The sequence below is a fragment of the Rhinatrema bivittatum genome, chromosome 9, assembly GCF_901001135.1.
Source record: "Rhinatrema bivittatum chromosome 9, aRhiBiv1.1, whole genome shotgun sequence".
NCBI lineage: Eukaryota > Metazoa > Chordata > Amphibia > Gymnophiona > Rhinatrematidae > Rhinatrema > Rhinatrema bivittatum.
Window position 1 is genome coordinate 125,151,475 of NC_042623.1, and position 25,530 is coordinate 125,177,004.

A 25,530-nucleotide genomic window follows, 5' to 3' on the forward strand; every position below is an offset into this window, starting at 1 on the left:
GATATCCTTAGAGAAAAAAAAGTAAAGGGGCAATATGCCGTTAAAGACTCAATATTTTTATTTATTTTTTATTTATTTAAAAGTTCTTATATACCACTTGAAAAACAATAATCCTTTTTTTTCTAAATTTTCTCAATCTAATTTCCTGCATTCCTTATCTAATTTCCTATAACTTGCCAGTGAGACTATAATGCCACATTATGGAGACATTTTTATTATTTGTCTAGACTGATCACATTTCTTATAAAGTAAATCAAAATAATGTACAGGAATTCAAAGCAGACAATAAAAGAAATAATACAACACCTGAATAAAACCAAATCGAATGAAAGCAATAAAATAAAGAAGAAATTCAACAAATTAAAAATAATATAACAAAATAAAATAAGCATAATTAAAAATGTTGATCTAATACGATACAGTAGATGTTTGAGGCATTCCTTAGGTCTTTATGCCTTTACTTTGTAAGGGAAAGAGATCCTAATAGTATGTAAAGCATATTTCAAAAAAGGGAACATATGTCAAAACACTTTTTTCTGTAGTTTTATATGATTTATTCTTTCTAATGATAACAGTATTGCAACACACTGGTCCGATGCATGTTGAATAGGAACTTATGAAGCAGAAAAATAACAGTAGTTACACAAGAATTGATAACTCAAGAGAAATACTTCCCAAGCCATTAGATGGGATCCACAAAAAATGCAGAATATTAGTAGAAGAATGAGAAGAGAAAGGATAGCTTGAAACATTCAACCTACAGTATCTGTATTCAAACTAACAAGAAATCTGTGAACTAATATTTGAAGGAAGAAGCTAGGTGCAAAGTCTTCTAAATTCTTATAAATACACCTGGAATTGTTCTAAATAGAAACTACTGCAATACAGCACCTTTGATACATTTATACATCCATTATCCAGCAGCATCTATGATCTGGAAAATAGAGCTCTGGCTAGGCTTTTCTCCCACATGCTTCAAACAGCTGATCTGAACAGTAAACCATGTGGGAGAAAGAAGTACAGTTGGCAGGAACCGTGGGTAAGAGAAGAATTGGACCAGGTTGGGATGTGGGGGAGAGGAGGGAGAAATTCTGTTATCCAAAAAAATTCATTATCCAGAACTTCTTGGTTCTAACCATTCCATATAAAAGATGCTCTACTGCACTTTATAGTAATACAGAGTCATATCTAGGAGTTATTTTGTGCATCAGATTATTTTATTCATTTACTATATTTTCTCTCCACCTAAAGTCACAAGGATCTAGAGGCAAATACATACAAAATAAAACTATCCCTAAGATTATACCTAAAAGAAAAATCAATCCATAACACTTTCCCCACCCTCCCCCCTCCCATATCCAATACAAATCACATTGAAAATCAATACCTCTTCACCCTCATCTATCCCCTCCGGCATAAAATGCCTAAACCTATTCTCCAATCACAGGGGTTCTCAACCAGCAAGTTGTGGCATATTAGTGTGCCATGGGGGACCCCCCCCCCCCACAGATATACCAGAGAGGGGTCACAATTGCTCTTGCTCAAGACAGATTCTTGATCACTTCCCTCCATTCCCTACACAATTGCCTCTGGTCCACCATCTGCAAGAGTCAGTAAGTCAGTAAGCAGCACATCTTATCTGCTGCTGTTCTTGCTCTGCTCTGCCGGCTTTTTCCTCACGTTAGAAATGTGTGGGGCCCTGTAGTCTCATGAGATCAGCTGATCTTGTGCATTCTGACTTCAAAAAGAAGTCTGTAGAGGAGGCAGCAGCTGCTCACCTGATTCCTTTGTCAGCTGGACTTGATACTGAGGTGGGGAGGGAAGGTGGTGATGCCATTTGAAGAAGAGGGAAGTGCAAATGATGATGCCAAGGGGCGGGGGACAGAGAGAGAAGGGAAGGTGGTGATGTCTAGGAGAGTGGAGAGGAGTGAAGGGACTTGGTCATGCCAGGAAGGAAAGGAAAGTGATGATGCATGGAGGGAGGAGAGGAGAGGGTAGGTGATGGTGTGAAACAACAAAGTGAACCAGTGGCGGGTGTGCAGTAACATAAAAAAGGATGAGAACTACTGCTCTAGCAACTACTTAACTCAATAGCTAAAAACTCAACTGTCCATACTATATTACAGCCCAGGATTTCCTTCGAAAAGGCTTTGGCAAAGAAGTAAGTCTTTAAATGCTTTCTGAAAATAGCATAATGAGATTCAGTTCAAATATGAATTGGAACATCATTCCAAATTATTTTATTTTATTTATTTGCAGATTTTTCCATACCGACATTTGTTTAGTAACATCATATCGGTTTCCATTTAACATAAAGATAGCAACAGGGCTTTACATTTGCAAGTATGAAATAAGGTGATTAATAAACAAACCAGTTAATACAAGATAATTAATGAACAATTAAAGGCCCTTCCACATTAAATGCAATTTTGTGAGTCCAAATTTCAGAGGATATTGCAAGTTTGAACACCAATCTTTATCCCATGTACTTCTGTTCAAATGTCCTGATGAAAGCTCAGATTTTAGTAGCTTCATTTCTAATCTAGTCAATATGTCTCTCTCAAAGGGACACTTATCTAGATCTTTGAAAACTGCCTCCATTTGTCCAATACTAAAAAAAAAAAACCCTTCATTTTACTATACCTGAGTCTTCCATCTTCCATTTTGAAAGCATTAGAGTGGTTAAGAATGCTGCTGCAGGTTTGATCACCTTAGCACCAATTGGAGATCATATTATACCTATCTTTTTTAACTTTTTATTTATAATAATTTTACATTAATAAACAAAGAATTAACTTCGCTTGGAAATGCATGAATGAATAAACAAAGAATATAAAAAGAAAAAGTTAAAAAATCAGTAACAATTACCCATTTCTTCATCCATAATTTAAAAAATAACAAAATTATGGAGGGAGTCAGAAACCACAAGGAGTTATGAAAGGAAAAGAAAAAGTAGGAAGAAACCATCTTAGCATGTTTCAGATTACAAATACATATATGCCCAATCCTAAGAAGACACTAGAGATTAAGTTAAAGGCCTTCTGGAGTCAAGAAATGCTCTTAATTGCTCAGGAGAAAAAAAAAGAAAACAATCATTTTGATACTTAATAAAGCATTTATAAGGAAATGCAGGGTGAAAGAGCATCCAAAGGAAACTGCCTCTTGTCTAAAAATAAGAAAACCCTTTCTTCTTTCTTGAGTTACTCATGCTAGGTCTGGGAAAATCCAAACATATTGACTATAAAATAAAGAAGACACATTCCTAAACTATTTCCTCATAATGTTGCTCACGTCCTGCGAAGATATGAAGGAGACTAACAGAATTGAACACTCAAGAACATCAAATGAAAAGCCTTGAAAAAAGTTAGCTAAATTAGGAAATACATAAAGATTGAGCCTTAGATGTTTGGATAACTACACCAGAAGAAGCCAAAGTGAGAAAGTTCAATTTATTTATAGATGATAATTAAGTTATATCTGAAGTTTCTCCCATAACCTTGGGAAAATTTGAGACATAAATTTAAATGTCTTGTATAATTTTCAAGTTGCTTGATCCTTTTGAATAACACATTATAATCTCTAGTAGAAGCAGTTTGAAAGGCTTAAATATCCTTAATATCAGTTTTCATTACAGAGTCTTTATCATTAATGGTAGCAATTTGACCATCAAACATTTCTTCCATCTGCTCCAATTTAGTAGAAAGAGTATCGGTCTTAGAAGAGCAAGCATTTAGAGATTTCCTAAAGCCTGTTATCAGCTCCCAAAGGGAATCCAGAGTCACAACCTCTGGTTGTATAGGAATTGCAAATAACTCACTGCGTGCTGGAACAGAATCATCCCAGGGCAATTCCGTGATGAGCATGCCCTCAATTTCACCCATCTCATCCAAGACTTGTGGATTCATGGGGAGAATCTAAAAAACATCTGAATTCTCTCCCTGACACTCTTCATCCAGCAGGTCCGATCCTTGCCACATCAATGCCGGTGTTGCACTAGCACCCTCCGACACAGTTGCTCCAGCAACATCACTGCTAGGCACCGCAGGGCTGCTAGTTGAATCATACCTATGTGCCAGGGGAGCACGCTAATCTAAAGGGCTCAAAGATGCTTCTTCCGTGGATGCCCATGGTGCTCCTTCACTGAGGGCAGCATCAGCATCCTCAGCACCTTGTTGTGCAGTCAGAACAGACATGTAAGCTGTAATCAGCTGTTCATTGGTAGGGTAAAGTGTTTCAGGAAGATAAACCCTTACCCTACCCTTGCGTTTAAAGGTATATTCAGGGAAATTCTACAAAGAAACCGCAGGTAAGGCTCGCTGTCTGAACACAGCTTCTAACATGCCACCATCTTGGCTCCTCCCCTTACAACTATCTGAGGCTATATGGCGTTTTCGCATGCAAAAAATGCCATTATGTTTGGGGTGATGCAAATGAGAAGGATATTTAGCTATTGGGACCCTCCTACAACCACTGTGGGGGGGAGAGGGAGGGAGGGAGAGATAGAAAGAGAACCTAGCCAAAATGCCCTCACACTAGATAGGTATTTATATCACTATGGGAGGGCCACCTAGTCACTCGAAGTGAGGTTTAGGTATTAGTGTAGGGTTTAGGGGCCACTTTGACATTCAAAGTGAAATGTACGAACAGAACAGTGCTCTCTTCTGAAGATTTGATGACCTTTGGAGTGAAGAAACTCACCCAAAGATGAGATTTGTACAATGTTCTCTCATCCTAGCTTGATGCTCAAATCTCATCTTTGGGTGAGTTTCCTCACTCCAAAGGTCATCAAATCTTCAGAAGAGAGCACTGTTCTGTTCGTAAATCTTACTTTGAATGTCAAAGTGGCCCTTAAACCCTACACTAATACCTAAACCTCACCTCGAGTGACTAGGTGGGCCTCCCATAGAGATATAAATACCTATCTAGTGTGAGGGCATTATGGCTAGGTTCTCTCTCTCTCTCTCTCTCTCTCTCTCTCTCTCTCATTGTAGGAGGGCCCCAATAGCTAAGATGGCTCTCCAGTGGCATAGGTATTAGCACAAATTGCAATAAACTGCCTATTACCATAAAACACACCCCTTTTCCTATCACATGCAATATTTAGTGCATTTTGATAAATCCAGGCCTTAGTGAATTTGCATTGGCTCCCCATAGATCAAGACCAAGGTTCTTACCTTGATTTATAAAGCCATGAATGGTTTGGCCCCATAGTGCTTCAACACTGTTTTGAAAATATATCATCCTTGTCGCATTCTCTGTTTATCTTTTTGGAACTTATTGAGCATCCTTTTAGTTAAATCGGTTCATCTTTCCAAGTCCCACGAATGCTTGTTTGGAGTTACAGGCTTTTTGTTATGGAATGTTCTCTTTGAAGAGCTTAAGAACAAACTTCATTTCCTCATTTCAGGAAGCAGTTAAAAGCCTACCTTTTTACTTTGGCTTTCAATGGATGGATAGCACTAATTTGATATTTAATAGATAGCACTAATTTGATGTTTAACCTCTGGTCCGAATGATGGTATTGCTGTAATCAATTTGCATATACAACCTAACAATTACACAGCTGTTATTTAAGCATTTTGACATCTTTGCTTAGTTTTTTATTTGTAACTTCTATCATTTGTTTTAATATATCCATGTTTCATGGTTTATGTATGCTTTTCTGTTACCTGCCGAGAATTGATTATCAACCAGGATTTATATATTTTAAATAAATAAATAAATGTAGCTGCTGATGGTCAGGGTACCACCAGAAGATCCCATTACAAGGAATGCCAATTTCTGAGAGGATTGTGTGGAGTCAGTAAATGTGCTAAATAAAAAGGATGTCTCCTATTAGGACATTTGTACACCATTGTCACAATTTAAACTGGATTTGCCATTTAATTGGCAACCAATGCAGCTCCTCCAAAATAGGGTGGACAATGCCATGGGGTCTTTTGCAGTACACCTAATGCATATTACATAGTTGACAGGGTCTGAATATTTTTGGAGCTGTGGCAACACAGCACCAAGTTCACCAGTCTGCTTTGAAATAATAAATCCTGAACTAGATGCAGAAATATTTCTTCAGGTGACTTCGCTGGTTCTCAGTATTCTAATTACAAAATCACTAAGAACACACTGCGTCAATCAGGTTTCAAATTGGGCAATGCTCATTTTAACACTTCTTATAGTTGTATTCTCAGCCATGATCAATGCCAGAACCTTGGTTACTGTATCTATAGACCTGGAATCTCCAACCATCTTGACTCCTGCTACAATTCTTACTCAAAAGTTTGATGTAAATCTGGCACCACTTAGAGAGTTTGATACCAAGGATCTTTACAAACAGAAATGGCAATGGCTTCAATGCCTTGCCAATACATTTTAGGATCGCTGGAGGAGAGAATACCTGAAAATTCTGCAATAATTGGCAACATAGTAAGTCAGGACTCCAGGTGGGTGACCTTGTTTTACTTAAAGACAAGCAGCCCCACAGCATGAGTGGCCAATGGGGATCATCTCCACGATGATGCCCAGCAGAGATGGGAAGATCTGTAAAGTTGAGCTATAGACTGTCAGAAAAGGGACTGTAAAGACATTTGTTCGAACAGTAATTGAATCAGTGCTTCTCTTAGCTCAGAAAAGTATGAGCACATTGGACTCATTACACTGACTGCAATATTGTAAATAGTATTTGATTAATGGAAAGTTAATAGTGAAATGATGATTCCACAAATGCTTTCCTATTTATTCACTGTTGTCCTGGTTCCACAGCAGCTTGTCTATTTCTGTTACTAAAGTTGTTGGCCGTGCTTTACTTTCCATAGTTTCTGTGTTTGTTGTTATACTGCCTTTCAGAAGCAGCTCCTACTGTATTCAGTGCAGCTGGCTCTGAAAGGTTAACCTCTGACATGAAGCAAGGGTTTCTGGGTGGTTTTGCTCATAGTTCTCTCTCAACTAATCAGATCTGCACTATCCAGGCCTGTGTGATTCAGTAGCTAATTATTTTCATTTTACCTGTCCTTTTTTTTTTTTTTTTTAAATTAGAGACCATTTATTTCAATTTTTATATTCCACTTTTTGCACTTTTTTCAGCACTTCAAAGCTTGAAGAGTGGTTGAATATTTGGCAGCTGAGATTCAATGCCAAGAAGTGCAAAGTCATGCATCTGTGATGCGGTAATCCAAAAGAGCTGTATGCGATGGGGGGTGAAAGACTGATGTGCACAGACCAAGAGAAGGATCTTGAGGTGATAGTGTCTGGCGATCTGAAGATGACAAAGCAATGTGACAAGGCAATAGCTAAAGCCAGAAGAATGCTGGGCTGCATAGAGAGAGAGGAATAACCAGTAAGAAAAAGGAGGTGAGGTGAGGCTGTACTATGTTCAATTCTGGAGCCCGTATCTCAAAAATGATAGAGACAGAATGGAGGTGGTCCTGAGAAGGGCAACCAAAAGAATGTGGCGTCAATATCAGAAGACTTATGAGGAGAGACTGAAGGATCTAAATATGTACACCCTGGAAGAGAGGAGGTGCAGGGGAGATAAGATTCAGACCTTCAGATTACCTGAAAGGTTTTAATGACGCATGAACTTCAAATCTTTTCCATTGGAAAGAAATCAGAGGTACTAAGGGGTCACAAAATGAAATTCCAGGAGGGACAACTCAGAATCAACACCAGAAAATATTTCTTCATGGAGAGAGTGATGGATGCCTGGAATGCCCTTCCAGAGGAGGTGGTGAAGATGAAAACAGCCAAGAATTCAAAAGGGCATGGGATAAACACTGTGGATCTCTAAAGGTTAGAGAGTGCAAATGAAGAAAAGGGTGCATAGCTGTAACTTGCTGATGTGGCAGTTACTAACCTTAACCAATAAGCCTTGATACTTTTTATGAAACAACCAATGAGGGCCCCGACTTTGACGGTCTCATGACCTGATAAGCATGGGGGTAACCTGCACAGACATTACTACCCTTAAAAGAAGGCAAAGGAGTACTACCCTTAACCAATAAGCCTTGATGCTTTTGACGCAACTACATCACACTCCACTTTGACAGTGTAAGGAAGATGGACCCTTGAGCTGAGACGAGGTTGTTGCCACCACCAAACCCCTGGTGGTCCTCATCATCAGGAGGCGGTTTTGGGAGAGAGAACCCAACAGGACCGTCACCTATACCAGCCCACATTCCCCGTGGGTTGAGCCCTTGGGTGCCAGGGCCAGCAAGACTTAGGCGCAGGTCTCTCAGACGGCAGGCAGAAGGCTACATGAAGTGGAGGCCAGGCCGAGGTCTGGGCAGGCAGTGAACAAGCAGAGACATAGGACCAGGCTGGAGATCAGGGCAGGCAGCGGACAAGCAGAAATGAAGAATCAGGCTGAAAATCAGGGCAGGCAGTGGATAAACAGGAGACAGACAGGGTCGGAGCCAGAAGATCAATCCAAGGAAGCTGGAATGAGGTGGAGCTAGACGGAGGCAGGAGCTGGAACAGGACTAGGGCTGGAGTAGGAGCAGGATCCAGAACAGGAGACAGAAGAACCACAGGAATGTGGGATCAGGATGCAGACAACACGCACTCACCAGGAGCTGGACCTGTTGCAGAGGCGAGGAGGAGATGGCAAGGCCTTGCCTGACGTCATCAACCCGGGCCGCGGGGAACTTTCCTGCTGTTGGCCCTTTAAATCCAGCCCAGGCGCACACGCCTAGGGGGCCCAGGGATCACTGCAGTGTCGGCGTCAGGAACGCCACAAGCAGGCCACAATAGTGGCGAACCGCACTGGGACGCGGCAGCACGGGGAATGCTGGAGTGGGCTTCCTGCCCACACAGGTGAGGGGACCTGGCCTGATTCCCCGAGGGCCGGGGCACCTAACAGACAGCGGTGGCAAGGTGGGGGCAGTGGAAGAGGAATTGGATTCAGATGACCACCAACACAGGCTCTGACTTTGACAGTCTGGGGTACTGATAAGCAGACATAAGTGAAAAGTGGAGGACTGCTTCTAAGCCCAAGTCCATAAGCAAAACACATCAGTACTGTCTGAATTTTTAAGAAGGCTCATTGAATAACTGCATGGAGTGGCAGTTGCTATCCCTAAGAGAGACTTGGGGTAACCTCCACGACGCAGCAGATACTATCATAAGAAGCTGGCTGGGTAGACTGGATCAACCATTTGGTCCTTTTCTGCCATCATTACCATGTTACTATGTATATTAAATGTTTTTAAATTTACAAACACCAAGAAAATATTTCACAACAGCACACACATCAAATAATACCAAATAATTAAAATTAATAAGGATTTTAAAAAATCCTCTGCTCTCCATACCTGGGAACTTTTGATTTCCAGTCACTCTGAGATTGCCGTGGATTAGTGGGTGAGGGGAAGGGTGCACAAACTTTATCTTGTCTCATATATATACACTCTCTAAAACACACATATTCATTCTTTCTTTCACACACATTCAGACATATTCATTATTAATTCTCTCACACACTCTGTCTATCACACACACATACAAATACACAGGGTCACACACATACTCAAAGGCTCTCTCTCCCTCACCCACACACAGCCTTCTTTCATACACTGGTTCTCTCACACACACAGATCCTATCTCTTACACATACATGTACTGGCTCACACAAACACATTGACTCACACATTCATTCGCTCATTTATAAACACTGAATTTATCTCCCTCACACACATAGGCTCTCTCACTCAGTCTCTCACACAGGTGCTCTCTCACATACACAAAGGATAAATTTCAAGCAAATATATGCATCAGTATATACATCCGTATATGGTCATGAGCAGATCTATGCAAGCATTATTTTATTTATTTTACAATATTCATTGTCCACTTATACTAATAAGTTTAATCTGCTAGATGGATCACAAAATTAATATTAAAACAATATCAAAACACAACATAACAAATACATACTTTACAAAACAATACTGCATCACATAAAACCACATATTGAAATGTTAAAAAGTTGCTATTTATTACATCTGCCCAAATGCCTCCCTAAAGAGGCTTGCCTCAAGCATTTTTCTAAACAATTTTATATCCTGAATTGCCTTATCTCTATGGATAACTCATTCCATAAATGTTGCTCCCATAGGGGCAGATTTTCAAGGGTTACGCGTGTAAGATACGCGCATAACCCTCGAAAAGCTGCCCCTTCCACCCCCTGCATGCGCCAAGCCTATCTTGCATAGGCTCGGCAGCGCGTGCAAGCCCCGGGACGCGCGTCAGTCCCGGGGCTTTCCTGGGGGGAGCGTGTAGGGGGCATGTCGGGGGCGTGTTGCGACCGGCACGTCATCGGGGGCGTTCTGGGGCGGGGCTGTGGGCATGGTTCCGGTCCAGGGGCATTCCGGGGGCATGGCCGCGGCCTCCGGACTAGCCCCCGGACCGGAACATGGGGCGCCGGTAGCCGGCCGGCGCACGCAAGTTACGCCTGCCTCGAGCAGGCGTAACTTGTAAAATAAAGGTAGGGGGAATTAGGGCTGGGGGTGGGTTAGATAGCGGAAGGGAGGGGAAGGTGGGGGGGCCAGAAGGAAAGTTCCCTCCGAGGCCGCTCCGATTTCTGGGCAGCCTCGGAGGGAAAGGAGAATGGCTGCGCAGCTCGGCGCAAGCAGGCTGCCAATTTTGCGCAGCCTTGCGCGTGCCGACCCTGTATTTTATAACATGTGTGCAGCAGCGCGTGCATGTTATAAAATCGGGAGTGGATTTGTTTGCGCCGGGTTGCAGGAACAAATCTACTCCTGCGCGCACCTTTTAAAATCTACCCCATAATGAATAAGACTTGCTTTCTAGTTTCCTGTAATTGAGCCCTACCCACTGATGGTATTTCTAAAAAACACTAATCTGAAAACCATAAATTTCTGGATGGACAATAAAACCTAAACAAATTCTTTAAATAAAATGCATTAACAGGTTGTAATGCTTTAAACACTAAAACCAAAACCTTACATTTCAATCTCTGAGCAACTGGCAACTAATGTAAATGTAACATGCAAGTATGATAAAACATGCATGTTATAAAATATGTGTATCTCTACCCTGCAACATGCACATGGATTATGCAGGCTTACACATGAATATATGCAATGCATTGAAATCATATATATCAATGCATTGAATGCACATATTTTCCCTACCTGTTTTAAAAGTATAGGCATGTATATTTTACGTGCAAAAGTAAAGTAGGACTTAATCATGTAAGCCCCAATGTACATGCACAAGTTGACCAATTTTAAAGTATGCACACAAAAATGAAATTAACCAGTTTACCAGTTAGTCCACCAGTTCACCCAGTCCTTCTCCAGGTCTTCAAGACCATCCAGGTTCTTCAGCCTAAACTCCGCACAGTTCACCCAGATCTTTCACCCAGTTTGTACTATACAATAAACATGTTTAATATCACTTATGCCAGATAATTAATAGGTGAAAAAATTCGTTGGCAAATAAACGCATATAAGTATATTTGAAAATAGCAAATTTCACGCATAAGTGTTGGCCCCACTCAGGATTGCCCCTTTTTTGCATATATATGCCCATATGAGTGTATCAGTTTTAGTTGTCTTGAAGAAGCTTTTTAATTGCATATTGGTTTCATTGACTTTTGTACTTACTTTTATGATTGTGTTTTAATATGTTTTGTGGACTTTTATGCTTACTTTTGTTTTATGTTACCTGTATTTATTATGAATATTTTTATTGTAAGCTGCTATGGATTTTAGATTTAGCAGGTTATAAGAAATGTACATTAATAAGAGGAAATACACATGCGTTTTTGACTTTCATAAAATATGGAATAGGCAAGTAGATCAGTGGTTCTCAACCTTTTTTCTGTCGGGACACACCTGACAGATGACTCTCACATGCGTGACACACTGACCCATGATCGTCACGGGGTTTGATGTAAAAGTACAGTTTGCATCCACGGGAACCCCCCTGACCCACAATAATGGATGTAAAGCAGAATTATGACATTCCCCATACAACTCACCCTACAAAAAAGATATTCTGGTTCTGGTGTCATCTCAGTAACAGCAACTCAAACTCCTACTTCCAGGCTCAAAGACAGCAGTTTACCACCAATGCATGTCCTCTTGAGAAAACACAACAAATAAGACTGATAAAACTCTTACATGCTAGTAAAATATCTCATCTCGGTAACAGACACAGAACCGACCTAACATACTCCCAGGATCTGTAGTAATGCACATAAACTAATCCGCACACAGTTACACCTGTATTATGGAATACACTCAAACAGGAGCAACCCTATCTATGAAAAGGCAACACTATAAATATTAAATCAGGTCCTAAAAACCAATACACCTCTTATTAGGAAAACAGAACTAGCAAGCAGCTATAGATCCCCACATAGAAATAATTGTAAAACTATACTAATAAGCAGAATAAATGTTTCTAAACAGCTATGAACAGAATAACATCCAACAATTAAAAACTCATAAAAACTATTAAAAATTCTCCAAACACCAATAAAATAATTCAAAAAAAGCAGACACATCACATAATATTAAATAATTAAAATGGCAGTCAATCAAGAAAAATAAACTTAAAAAGCCACCTTTACTTACCCCCTCCAGCAGCTCTCCTACTCCTCTTCCATGCAGGCCATAGCACACAGCAGAAGCAGCAGTAGAGGCTAAGCTCTATACTCATGGTCCTCTTCCTTAGTCCCATGTCTCTCACACACACACACCATACCAGTCATGCCCCCATGACCAGTTTCTGTCTCTCACACACCAATCATCTCCCAAACAGTCTTTGACACACACACACCAGTCACCTTCCTGAACAGTTTCTCTCATGCCATACACACACACACACAGACTTCCCACTCCCGTGTTCTACTTACATATACAGGCTTCTCACTCTCATAATCACTTTCTCTGTCTCACACACACTCACCAGTCTCTCACTCCCATGCTTGTTCTCTCCACATGCACAGGCTTCTCATTCCCATAATCACTTTCTTTCTCTCACACACACACACACAAACACACACCAGTCACCTGATCTCTCTCATGCATACACACACAGGCTTCCCACTCCCATGTTCTTTCAGACATACAGGCTTCTCATTCCCATAATCACTTTCTTTCTCTCACATACACACACACACACACACACCAGTCACCTGATCTCTCTCATGCATACACACACAGGCTTCCCACTCCCATGTTCTGTCTTACATATACAGGCTTCTCCCTCACATGCTGTGTCTCACACACACCCAGGTTTCTCACTCCCATGCTCACTCTCTTCACATGCACAGGCTTCTCATTCCCATAATCACTTTCTCTCTGTTACACACACATACATACACACACACACCAGTCTCTCTCTCATTTCCATGCTCGCTCTTCACTGCACAGGCTTCTCATTCCCTGAATCACATTCTTTCTCTCATATTCACACACACACCAGTCTCTTTCTCTCACACACACACCGTCACCTTACCAACCAGTCTCTCGTTCTCATGCATGCATACACACACAGGCTTCCCACTCCCATGCTCTCTCTCTCACATAATCAGGCTTCTCCTTCCCATGCTTTTTACACACACATCCACCCCCCCCACCCCCCAACAGCAGGCTTCTTACGCCCATGCTTTCTCACATACCCAGATTTCTCACTTCAATGCTTTTTCTCTCTCTCACACACACACACACATCACTCACCTCCCTGACTAATGTCTCACACTCTCACATACACATCAGTCATCTCCTTGAGCAGTCACTTTCATTGTCTCTCACATATACACACACATCAGCTCTCTGACCAGTTTCTCTCACTCACACACATGCTCTCAATCACACGCAGGCTGGCTGCTTCTTTCTCTCACTCACTTCCTCTTCCCCGCCCCTCCCCGAGCACAAATGGTAGCTGCAGCGGCCTCCTCCTTCAGCCCCCGCAGGCCAAGAAAGAAGAATCCCATCGGCCGCGGGAGGCTCCTGCTGCTCTCTCCTTTCCCGATTACCGGCTGCTTCAACTGCTCGGGGGCCGATGCTGCAGCCGCCGCTGCTACTTGTCCACGCGGCACGGTCTTTCTCCTTCCCGCGCACCGCGTATCACTTCCGGTTCCGGGTCACGGGGGGGCTTGAACGTGTTGATAGCCCGGCAGCAACAGCAGCAGGGAAGAAAGAGCAGTGGGAGAGACCGGGAACGCGTGACACACCCGCCAGTGCTTGGCGACACACTAGGGTGTCGCGACACACCGGTTGAGAACCGCTGAAGTAGATGATACTTACATGAATATATGCTAATTTTTACATGCATAACATTTTGAAAATTCACCCCACAGGTTCTCTCTCACTCCGGGCCTCTTCTTTGGCTGTCACTGATACTGCTGGGCCTCTCTTCGCAGCTAGTGGAAAAGGATATGTTGAAAAATTACTAGGCATCTTTGCCAGCCACCAGCCCTGCCAGACCTCTTCTCCAGCCACTGGCAGGAGGGGATTGGCCAGCAGCCCCATTGGCCATCAACAGGAGGGGATCCGCTATGGGATTGAAGAAGTGTGGATTCGGGGCATAGCAGAAGAGATTAAGGGCACGGGACCTGTGTACCCATAGCTATAAAAGCCCCTGAGACCACCTTCCTTTTTGCCCTGGGACCTGAAGATGAAGATCTTTCTAGGAGCCTCCCTTTGGAGGATGAAAAAGCCCAACATACTGTGACAGTGGTTGGCAGTAATGCTGTGGAGCCACCTGCACCTCCTGAGGTCGGCTCTGTGCAAGAAGCACCTGCAACTCTGCCAGAGTTCATCTCTCATGGTGCTGCGGGAAGAGCTTTGGAATGGCTGTACCAAAATGTGGCTGTCATGCATGCTGACCTCCAAGGCACAACCTCGAGGCTCATTGCCTAAAAGGGCAGGGATGCTTCTCTGCTCTTGTGCAGACCTAATAGGTCTGCTCACTGCCCTTTTCGGAAAAAGAAAACAAGAAAAAAGACATTGCCTGAGGATGTGGTAAAGGCAGATAACATAGTTTGATTTAAAAAGGTTTTGGGAAGGTTTCTAGAGGAAATTTCTATAAATCATTATTAACCAGGAGGACTGGAGAAAAACCTTTGCTTATCCCTAGGTATAAGCAACATGGAATCTATCTGATATTTGGGATCCTGCCAGGGACTTGTGACCTGCATTGGCCACTGTTGGAAACAGAACACTGGACCTGATGGAGCCTTGGTCTGACCCAGTATAGAAGTTCTTATGAAAACAAAAAGCAAGAGGGTGGGGGGCATGAGGAAAACTCAAATACAAAGAACAAGGGCAAATAAAAGGGGGTCAGGAGAAGGCAGAGCACGTCATCTGTTGTTCTTTGGCTGGCAAACTGATCTGCCCGGAGTAGGGCATGCATGGTTGCCCTCATCAGGGCCCTACACTCGGAGAGACTGTGCCTGGTTACTTGTCTCTTGGGCCACCTAATGGCCTGCTTGGGCATGGCAAGAAGGTAATTGGTCATAAAATTCTGAGCTTGTGTGGGGCCCCAAAGCATTTGAATGTAAACCGAGGTGATGTTACTTACGTACTCCAGTATAAAAAAATCTATAAATAAATAAATAAATAAATAAATTGCACAAATAAATCAAAAGGTGAGGATAAAATTAAGTGAAAAATAAAGGAATAATAAAAAAAGAAATTAAAAAATGGGTCAAACTGATGCACCCAATGGTCTCCTCCGTCTAACAGAAAGGGAAGTCTAAGGAAGAGCCGCTCACTTGAGCTAAATGCTTGCCCATCGCCACTGCGCTATGCACTAACCTCCAAGTGAGGTTTCTGGTGTGCCTGGAAGCCAATTGCAAGTAAAGTGACTCCCAGCAGAGACCCTTCCATGGCATAGAGCAGAAGGCTGCTAAGGGAATCTCTCACCGCCTTCTATGACTAAGGCTTGGGGAAGCTGAAGTGGCCGGTGGCATTCTTGGCTCCATATGCAGGGCTGGAGGGGCAGTGGCCAAGGGGGGGACCCTTGGCCTGCAGAACCCCCTTTATTAGAGCAGACTTTGGCAGCCATCAAGCCTTTAATCTCCTGAAGCAACCAACCAATGATATATGGTGAAGCCATACTCATCTATCGGCCAGCTTGATGGCTCCACCCATTTTTGCTGGCAGCGCTTCAGGAGATCACAGACTTTAGTTGAGTCGGCCATGACCTGCCAGGGATCCCCAGTGGTATTCTTCAATGTCTCCACATCCAGAGTGGAGTTGTGGAAGAAGGGCTTGCCCAAGAGGCCCTCTGCAGAGGTAGCCAGCTCTCTGGCCACAGCCAGCATACTCTAAACCTTAAAAATGTCTTGGTAGAAGACCAGGAGCTTTTAAATGTTATACATGCATTATCTTGTGTGGATGACAAAAAACTGCCTGACATAATGCAGTGCATACAGCTGATAGAAAAAAAGGCTGCCAGAGTATTCTATTGCAGGAAAGGGTCTGAATACAGAAATTTCTGTAGGGTCTGTAGGTGAAATGTGTGCACATGACTCTTCAGGCATGCTAATCTTTGCCCACCTTCTTCAAGGGAAGGTTCATGACTTCATAGAAACCCAGTGCTTCCAGCTTCCTCTGAGACTGATTAAGGATCCCAGAGGTTGGGCTCAGGGTGATCAACCAATACCACAGCATGCTGGACACCAGCTGATTTACCAGGACTCAGTCCTGGGGCAGTGCCAGTCACAGCAGACCTCTTCAAGACTTCAAGTGAGCTTCTACTCCCCAGCTCAATCCAGTTGATAGAGGCCATTGCCTCTGTAACATAAACCACCTGTGCAACATGCATGGGAGTGGCTTAATGACCAATGTGTACAGTTGCCTGGATAGAGGGCACCCTTGATGCACTCCCCACCCAAAGGCCAGAGGCACTATCAAAAGACAGTTAATCTTGACCAGACACTCTGCACTTCAGATTAAAAGCCAGAAGAGACCCAAGAAATGGGGATCAAACTCAAATGCCTATAGCGTTCCATGAGATAATCATGATTAGAGCCCCTGATTTTAAATTTTAACTGATAAACCCTGATTAAACACCCCTGATGTAAAAAATAATAAAATAGATGTTTATTTGATAAACAACACCACTTCCTCTAGTATTCTCTCATCCTTCCTTTGCCACTCCTGAATCTTCCACTTTGTTTTTGTGCCTTTTCCATGCTAACGACTCCTCAGGTGCACAAATATATGTATTTGTTTCAGCTAGAAAAGGTACCCAATAATAGTATCTGCACCATGAAAATAAAGATAAAAACCAATTTTGGTACCCCCCAAAAAACTCTAATTAGCTGGAAAATAAACATCTAAATTTACAATTTACAAAAACCTAAAACCAGAAGGCCCGATCATGACTTACCATGTCAAATGTCTTATCCTGAATGTGACAAAAAGGCCACCTATAGGCTACATCTATCAGTTAGGAGTATAACATCCTAGACCAAAAAAATATTATCAAAAATGGTCCTACCTGGGACCATGTAGGTTTGGTTGGAATAGATCACTTCTGCCAGCATAGACAGCAGCTACAGGGAGAAAGCTTTGGCTAATATCTTATAATCTGTGCTTAGCAGTGAGACCAGGCACCATTTGTGGATATCACACAGATCTTTCCCCTTTGGTAAGAGACTTATCGTAATACCATGCCACAGCAAGACAAATACTATCAACTGGTCTCCAAGGCCTCAGCTATGACCTACAGGAGATCAGGCCCCAGTAAATCAATAAAGTGACCAAAAAACATAGTCATGCGGCCATCAAAGCCCAGGGACCTCCCAAGGTGAATCTTACATAGGGTGGTAGCAAGGTTCGCCAGACTCAAGGGTTTATCCAGCCTCCTGTTGTCCTGTTTACTGATGACTGAAAACCCTTCTCACAGAATGCAACAGATGCTCATGTCAACAGTCTCTGGAGAGAGGAAAACCAAATTAAATTCCAAGGCTCTTACCCTGCTCATTTCCAGCTCTATGAAGGGGGCCCTTTCAGTGAACAATAGGCAGATCATCTGCTTCTTGGTTTCCATCCTCTTCTCCAAACTGTAGAAGTACCAGCCATGGTCCATCTGCTGAAGTAACAGGACCTCTCAGTTCCAGAAAATGCTCTTTTTCTCCACATATACAAGACACAAAGTCTCATCCCCAGCATCAGAGAGAGAAACCTCAAGATCCAGCATTTCCCCCAAAAAGTGCTCAATCTCTCAATGCTCCTAACTGCTGATACCTCTGGCATATATCTGACAGAGCATCTCAATATATACCTTCCTCTCATCCACCATTGCAGACTAAAGAGAGGTCCATTTCCTGGAGGTGTCTTTCTACCCAGAATTCCTGGACCACTGCCACAAGCTCTGCTTTTTGAAGAGAGAGCTATTGAATGCCAATGGTTGATATGAAGTTTGAAAGGGTTAAGCTTAAATTCTTGGTTATTGCATGGTGGTCCAAGAAGAATACCAACTCAATGACACTTGCAGAGTTCACAACATTAAAAAGCAGGCAAAGTACCACCAGATGATCTGAGAGTGGAACAAAATATTCCTGTTGCCTCCACAGATAGGTGTATCTGGCTGCTGTCCTGAATGCTGTCTACACCAAACATCAATCAAAGATACCTCCCCCTGAACCATGTACTGCTGAGTGACTGCTGGCTTTTTCCCATGCTCTAATTTAACATTCTTGTGCATCATTAATACATTTCAGGTATTCCAAAATCTGTATCCTATCTCCCCATCTGTCTATTAATTGCATCAGTAGCATGGTATCTTCTTAGTGTTTGGGTAATTGCCAGGTTCTTGTGGCCTGGTTTGGCCTCTGTTGGAAACAGGATGCTGGGCTTGATGGACCCTTGGTCTGACCCAGCATGGCAATTTCTTATGTTCTTATGTTGTCCTTCGGGGTATGCATATTTAGATCCATCAATCTCATGCAACATGTCTTTCAGTGCAGACCCTACACCATTTTGGTTGCCTTTCTATGGACCACTTCTATGCTGTCTCTATCCTTTCTAAGATATGGTCTCCATAATTGAACACAGTACTCCATGTGAGGCCTCATCAATGACCTGTACAGGGGCATTATCACTTCCTTTTTCCTTCTGGTTATGCCTCTTTATATATAGACCAGCATCCCTATGCTGGTCTATATATAGAGAGGCATCTTGTCTCATTGCTTCACTATCTTCAGATTATCACTATATCCTTAGGTCCCTCTCCTGATCTGTGCACATTAGTATCTTGCCCACCAACATGTACAGCTCTTTTGGATTACTATATTCCAAATGCATAAATCTCCACTTCTTGGAATTGAATCCTAGTTGTCAAATCTTTGACTACTTCCCAAGCTTTCTTAGATCACTTCTCATTCTCTCTACTTCTTCTGGGGTGTCCACTTTGTTGCAGATCTTAGTGCCATATGCAAAAATACAAGCTTTGACTTTTAACTCTTTGCAATATCACTCACAAAGATACTGACCCAGACCGGCCCCAGAACCTAACTCTGAGGTACTCTACTTATTACTCTTCTGTTCTCATTTCAAGTTCAATTTATCACTGCATGCTAACAGTCAACCAATTTCTAATTTAGTCTACCATCTTGGGATCCACTCCCAGGCTGCTCATTTTATTCATGAGCCTCATACACAGGACCATGTCAAATGCTTTGCTGAAATCCAAATAAATCATTTCAAGTGTTCTTACTTGGTCTAATTCTCTAGTTGTCCAATCAAAAAAGTATGCATAAGTGAGCACATCTGCATCTAAGTGAATGCATCTAAGTCACAACAGTTTTTATATACTATGTAGTTGATGGATAACGATAAAGTTACCCACAAGGGGCAATATTCAGCCGCTGAATGGCTTAGCTAATTAGCCAGTTAAACATATACAGTTAACTAGGAGAGTATATTCCACTGAATATACTTGGCTATCATAAAGTTAGCCAGATATGTTTATCTGGCTAACTTTAGGGTAGGCACATAAGTTAACTGGCTAACTATGATATTCCGCTCCTTCTTGAAATACCTCCTACCTACTGCCAGAATGCCCTGACTTATGTGGCTAAATTCTATTCAGATAACTTAAATTCTCCCCAAAATGTCTCTAGAATACCTTTTTTTTTATCTGACTAGATTTTAGCCGGATAATAATTTATTCGGCTAAAATCTAACTGGACAAGTAGCTCAATATTCAAACACTTGTCATTTAGATGAATAACTTGTGAATTATCCACCTAAATGGTTCTGAATATTGACTTTATAGAAAGCTCAAAAAGAGGTTAGTTCAATCAGCTGAACATTTAGCAAATACTTCCTCCAGCAGCAGAAAATATCTAACAGAGTAGAGCTTCTCCCAATAACCATACTTTCACTTGGTAAATATAACAAACACCTGTTCAAACAGAAAATTTTTTTACTTCTTCTTGAATAGCTGCAGGGATTATTCCGCTCCCATCTAATCAGGTAAGTCATTCCATAATAATGGACCAGTGACAGAAAACAAGTTGACCCTAGTTTCACAGAGGTGAGTAAAATGCATAAAAGCCACATCAAGTAAATTTTGCTCTGTTGATCTCAAAGCACGAGAAGTAAGATGGCCAACCCTGAGTACGTGAAGAGGACACTTGCCTCCAAAAAGAAGGACAAGATGTAGATAAAAAATATGCATATAAGTAACAGAAATGAATTTTAATATACAAATATATTTATATAGATGCAACATTACTAATTACTACTATAAGTTAAATATGTAATGTAGATGACCTGATTGTATGCTACGAAAAGAATGACAACAGTTCAGAAATCATAAACTATTTAAAGAAAGAAGTAAAAGTAAAACTACTGGGAAATATGTTACTATCTAGGGATTGAGATACAAAAGGATAAAAATGGACATTATCTGTTGAACCAAAGACAATAGATCAAATATCTTATAGATTTTCTGTGTCTGTCTGAAGCCAACAAAATTAGCACTCCCATGGAAACAGGCTACCAAAAGGGAGGTGAAAATCAAAGACTTTTAGAGAGGGAGAGGAAAAGGGGTAGAGGGAGAGAAGGAAGGAACAGGGTATCTGCAAAGATAGCAAGAAGGTTGGAAAGGAGGGATGGTGGTGGTAGGGAGCTATAGCAAGAGATGAGACAAGGAAGCCACAGAAATGGTGAAATCTTTAGGGCATGGGTTTATCATACCTGAATTCTGAATATGCTTAATCTGCAATATTTGGATAGACTCTCCATAAGTTGGGTCAGATAACATTTTCTTGAATTGTGCAGCACATACACTGTGGTGGATTTCCTTTATTTGATCTTTCAGATCTCCTCAGCTTTGGCTCTGGTTCTATAGGTGATGCATCTCCTTCTGTCTGATTATCATTATCAAACTCCTCAGGTTCTGAGACTATGAAGTTCTCCGTTTGAAGGAAATCCTCATCAGCATCTTCATCTTCTTCTTCTTATAGGTCATTATCACCAGCTGCTGTGCGTGCCTCTGCTTGTATATCAGCATCATCAGCCTGTTGCTAAGTAGCCCCTTCTTGCTCTCTTACTTGGTAGAGCCATGTGGATCTTGCTTTTGTTACTTCAGATCCAAATCTTAGCGATTCATCCTGGTTCATCCTTTCTTTTTCATCAAAGTATACCATACTGCACATTTTTACTTCTTTTGTTTTGAGATCCAGGATTCTGTAACCTCTAGTTCTTACTGCATATTCCAGCAAGATTCCCAAGTCACTTCTGCATTGCAGTTTTTTCTCTTCTCTTTGGGAATGTACATAGCTTTGTAGCCATTCTCAGATTAAATAAATTAGGCTTGTGCCCATTCCACAGCTCATAAGGTGTTCTATCAGCACCCTGGGTTGGCAGGTGATTCTTTAAATAGGTGGCAATACTGAGTCACCCCAAAAGTCATCAGATAACTATACATCCAACAGTAGACATCTTGTCATGTTTCACAAGTGCTGATTCTTTCTGCCTGTCCATTTTGATCAGGGCTATAGCTTATAGTCTTTTCAAGTTTTATGTCTTTTTTCTCTTAGAAATTCCTCCATTTCTTTGCTGCAGAATTCCCCTCCATTTTCAATTCTAAATCTCTTAATTCTCTCTGCAATTTATTTTCAACATAGGCACAGTCATTTTTAAACTTTTAAAAACCTACTTTTATTTGACAACAGATAGGTGTTAGTGTACATTGAATAACAGTCCACAAAAATAAGAAAATAGCTCTTGCCATGCTTTGTTGTTACTTCTACAGGGCAAAAATATCTTCATAAGTCAGGTCCAATGTTTTTTTTGTTTGCTATCTTTTGTTTGCAACACAGGAAATGAGCTTCATTTTCCTTTTGCTCTTACACAGCATTCACTAGGCATGCTTTTATCATCTTTGCAGTTGCAAAGATCAAGCCCATCTGCAAGTTTCTCTCTTCTTATCTTGTTTAAATATTTATAATTAACATGCCCACAGTATCTATGGCATAAATTGATCCTTCTGTTTCTGTTAAAAAAGCCTTACTTGCATTGCACTTGTCTGCAGGATGCAACAGTTCAAGTAAGCTTGCATTTGTTTTAATTGTTTTTAACAGAATCCCAAATCTCACCATCTCTCTCAACTATAAATTCATTGTTCTTGAGATCTCACAACCTTTTTCCATCATGTAATGAAGACTTAGATAATTCCCATTCAGTTCAGGAGTCCAATAAGCATCTATAAACATAACAAATCTAACTTCTTTCTCATCAATCAAGCAACTTATCTGCCATGATATATAACTGAACAATAAGGGTGGGAACTCATCTCTCTCTAATTCTGAGATCAGGAAACCAGTTGATGGCCCAATTCTAGGCACATTACAGCTACTTGCTTTTTCAAATCCCAAACCAGCTTTCCAGCAATATGATGCCCCTAACCTTCAAACAAAGATCCTACAGGCTTGTTTATATTCAGGACTCCATGGCCACACTCACAGCACTTTCTCACCTGTCTCTCTCCATCCTCTGAAACCAAAGGTTTTGCAGAGTATGACTCCATGACAATTCTTTTCCCTGTTCTATCAGGAGTTGCTTGATTTTAGGTTTCGAGCAAGCTAGCCTTGCCTGAGATATACAATAAGGCACAAACATTCCCTTACAGTCTTCCAATTAAAAGAGCAGGGTTGGGTGTGAGTGTCTAGATTTGCTCCCCTCCCCTATCCATTTCCTGTTTCTCTTATATAGAATCTAATGTGCAACAAAAAGTTAGTTCTTAAATCTTTACCCAGTTAAATAAAATGGTGCACATCTTCAGTTAAAAGTCACCTATTAATTCCCAGAGCTTAATTTTCAAAACGACTTACATGCATAAAACCTGTTTTTTTGCATGCACATTTTTTTTTAAATTTCTCAGGGGGTTGTGTATGTAAAAGTACATGCAAAAGCAATTTCACATGTAAATGAATCAAACTTTTTCCAGTGGAAAGAAAGCTATAGAACTAGGAGTCACAATATGAAACGCCAAGGGGGTAGATTCATGAACAACTTGAGGAAACATTTCTTCATGGAAAGGGAAGTGAATGCATGGAATGCCCTCCTGGAAGAGGTAGTGAAGACTAGAACAGTAATGGAGTTCAAAAGGACATGGGATAAACACAGAGGGTCCCTTGTGGCTAAGGATGGAAATGAAGAAAAGGGATAACCTAAGATAACTGGGATAACCTGCACAGAGCAGCAGTTACTATCCATAACAGAAGGCATGGGGGTAACCTGCACGGAGCAGAGGTTATTACCCTTAAAAAAAAAATCTTGCTTGGTAAACTGGATGGACTACTTGGGTCTTTTTCTAAAACATTTATTATATTACTATGGACTTTTATGTAAACCAGCAAGAGGTATTCTGGGGAGGAGTTGGGGGCAAAGAAACCACTTAAACATACACATTTTGGTTTTCAAAGGTTTGTGTGTAAATCTACATGCATGCATTTATACTTGCTAAATTCCAAGTTTAATGTGTGCCTTCTATGTTCCCAGGATTCCATGCATACCTGCTAATTTTCAAAGTGACTTATGCACATGTCTGCTTTGAAAATTCATGCTAAAGTTTGAGTGTACTTTCTACACACAAATTTTATCCCAACATGGGCTTTTATAATATTACACTCTTATCAGGTGAATTTTCAAAAGCTTACACTCGAAAAAAGCATCTATATGCACGTAAATGACACATCCATGCGTAATCCATATTTTATAAATGTGTACCATATGGGCATATATGAGCCATTGCATTTGACAGTACATGTGAAAAAGGTAGATGTTAGGATCATGGTTAACATGTAGTTGCATAATGAGCAATTTTGTTTTCACTTTATATTTATTGGTATTTTCAAATACAACACAAGCATAACTTGTACAGAAAAAAGATGAGAATTGGCTAGAGAAATTTACACAAAAATTATGTTAGTCAAACAAATGTAAATCCTAACCAAAATCTCAACTTTTTTATTTTAAAGGAAATAGAGGGGGGGAATACAAGATTATATAGAGCGATACAATTAAAGAGGAAACAAAGTAAAGAAGAACAGGAAAGAGAGAATCAGCATTCCAATTAACATTAATGCCAATACAAATTCTTTTGAGGGGGAAGTCAAACAAAATTAACGTGGGCATTAAGATAAGATATCAAGTGCACAGGATCTAAATATACAAACTTAGAACCTAAATGAGTCAAAATACATTTACATGGGTAATGAAGAATAAAGTACGCACCTAGGGCAATTACCTCTTGGTGCATTGCAAGACATTTTTTTCTTCGTTCCTGTGTCACTCTAGTAATATCTTGATAAATCCAGATTTGCTGACTATAGAGCAAAATTATTCTATAGTGGAAAAACATTCTCCATACAAAATCACAATCCTGGGAAAAAACAAAGGAAACTAATAATAATGTCCCATGTTTGGATATTTAGACATCCTTCTAATAATTTACTACAGCTCATTTACTCTCACAACTTCAAACGTTCATGCTGTTTTGCCACTTCATGTTTGGTGGGCTGGCTTCTTCAGGTGAGTGGGCATGGCAGCAGGCTAGGGGGTGGCAGTGAATGTACCTGGGACAGATAGGGCTATACCAGAGGTTAACTGGGACAGACTGCATTATACCAAGGGCGACAGTAAGCGTACCTGGGACAGACATGGCTATACTCTAGGATAACTGGGTCCAACTGAGTTATTCTGGGAAGTAGAAGTAAGTGGTAGGGAATCCATATTCAAAATGGCCCTTATGGACTTATGGAGGTACATATGGAAAAGCATTTAGCCAGTTACTGAGACGTTAGCTGGCTAAATGAAAATTTAGTCACTTACGTAGCTGGAAGTTATCTAGCTACAATTTAGCCAGATAAATTAGTGGAATTCTGTGGGCAAAACTGGGAGGAGTTGAGTTAGCCAGATACGTTATCCAGCTAACTCCAATATTCAGAGTTAGCTGGATGACTTATCTGGCTAACTCTAATCAGCTTGTACAGCTGTCCTAAAGTTAGCTGGTTAACTTTAAGATAGCTGCGTATATTCA

At 41.1% G+C, this 25,530-nt stretch overlaps 1 protein-coding gene across 1 annotated transcript in view; it reads left to right on the forward strand.

The window, feature by feature from the left end:
- CHRM2 (cholinergic receptor muscarinic 2) overlaps positions 1-25,530 on the forward strand; it is a 395,804-nt gene that overhangs the window by 325,939 nt on the left and 44,335 nt on the right. The window lies entirely within an intron of this gene.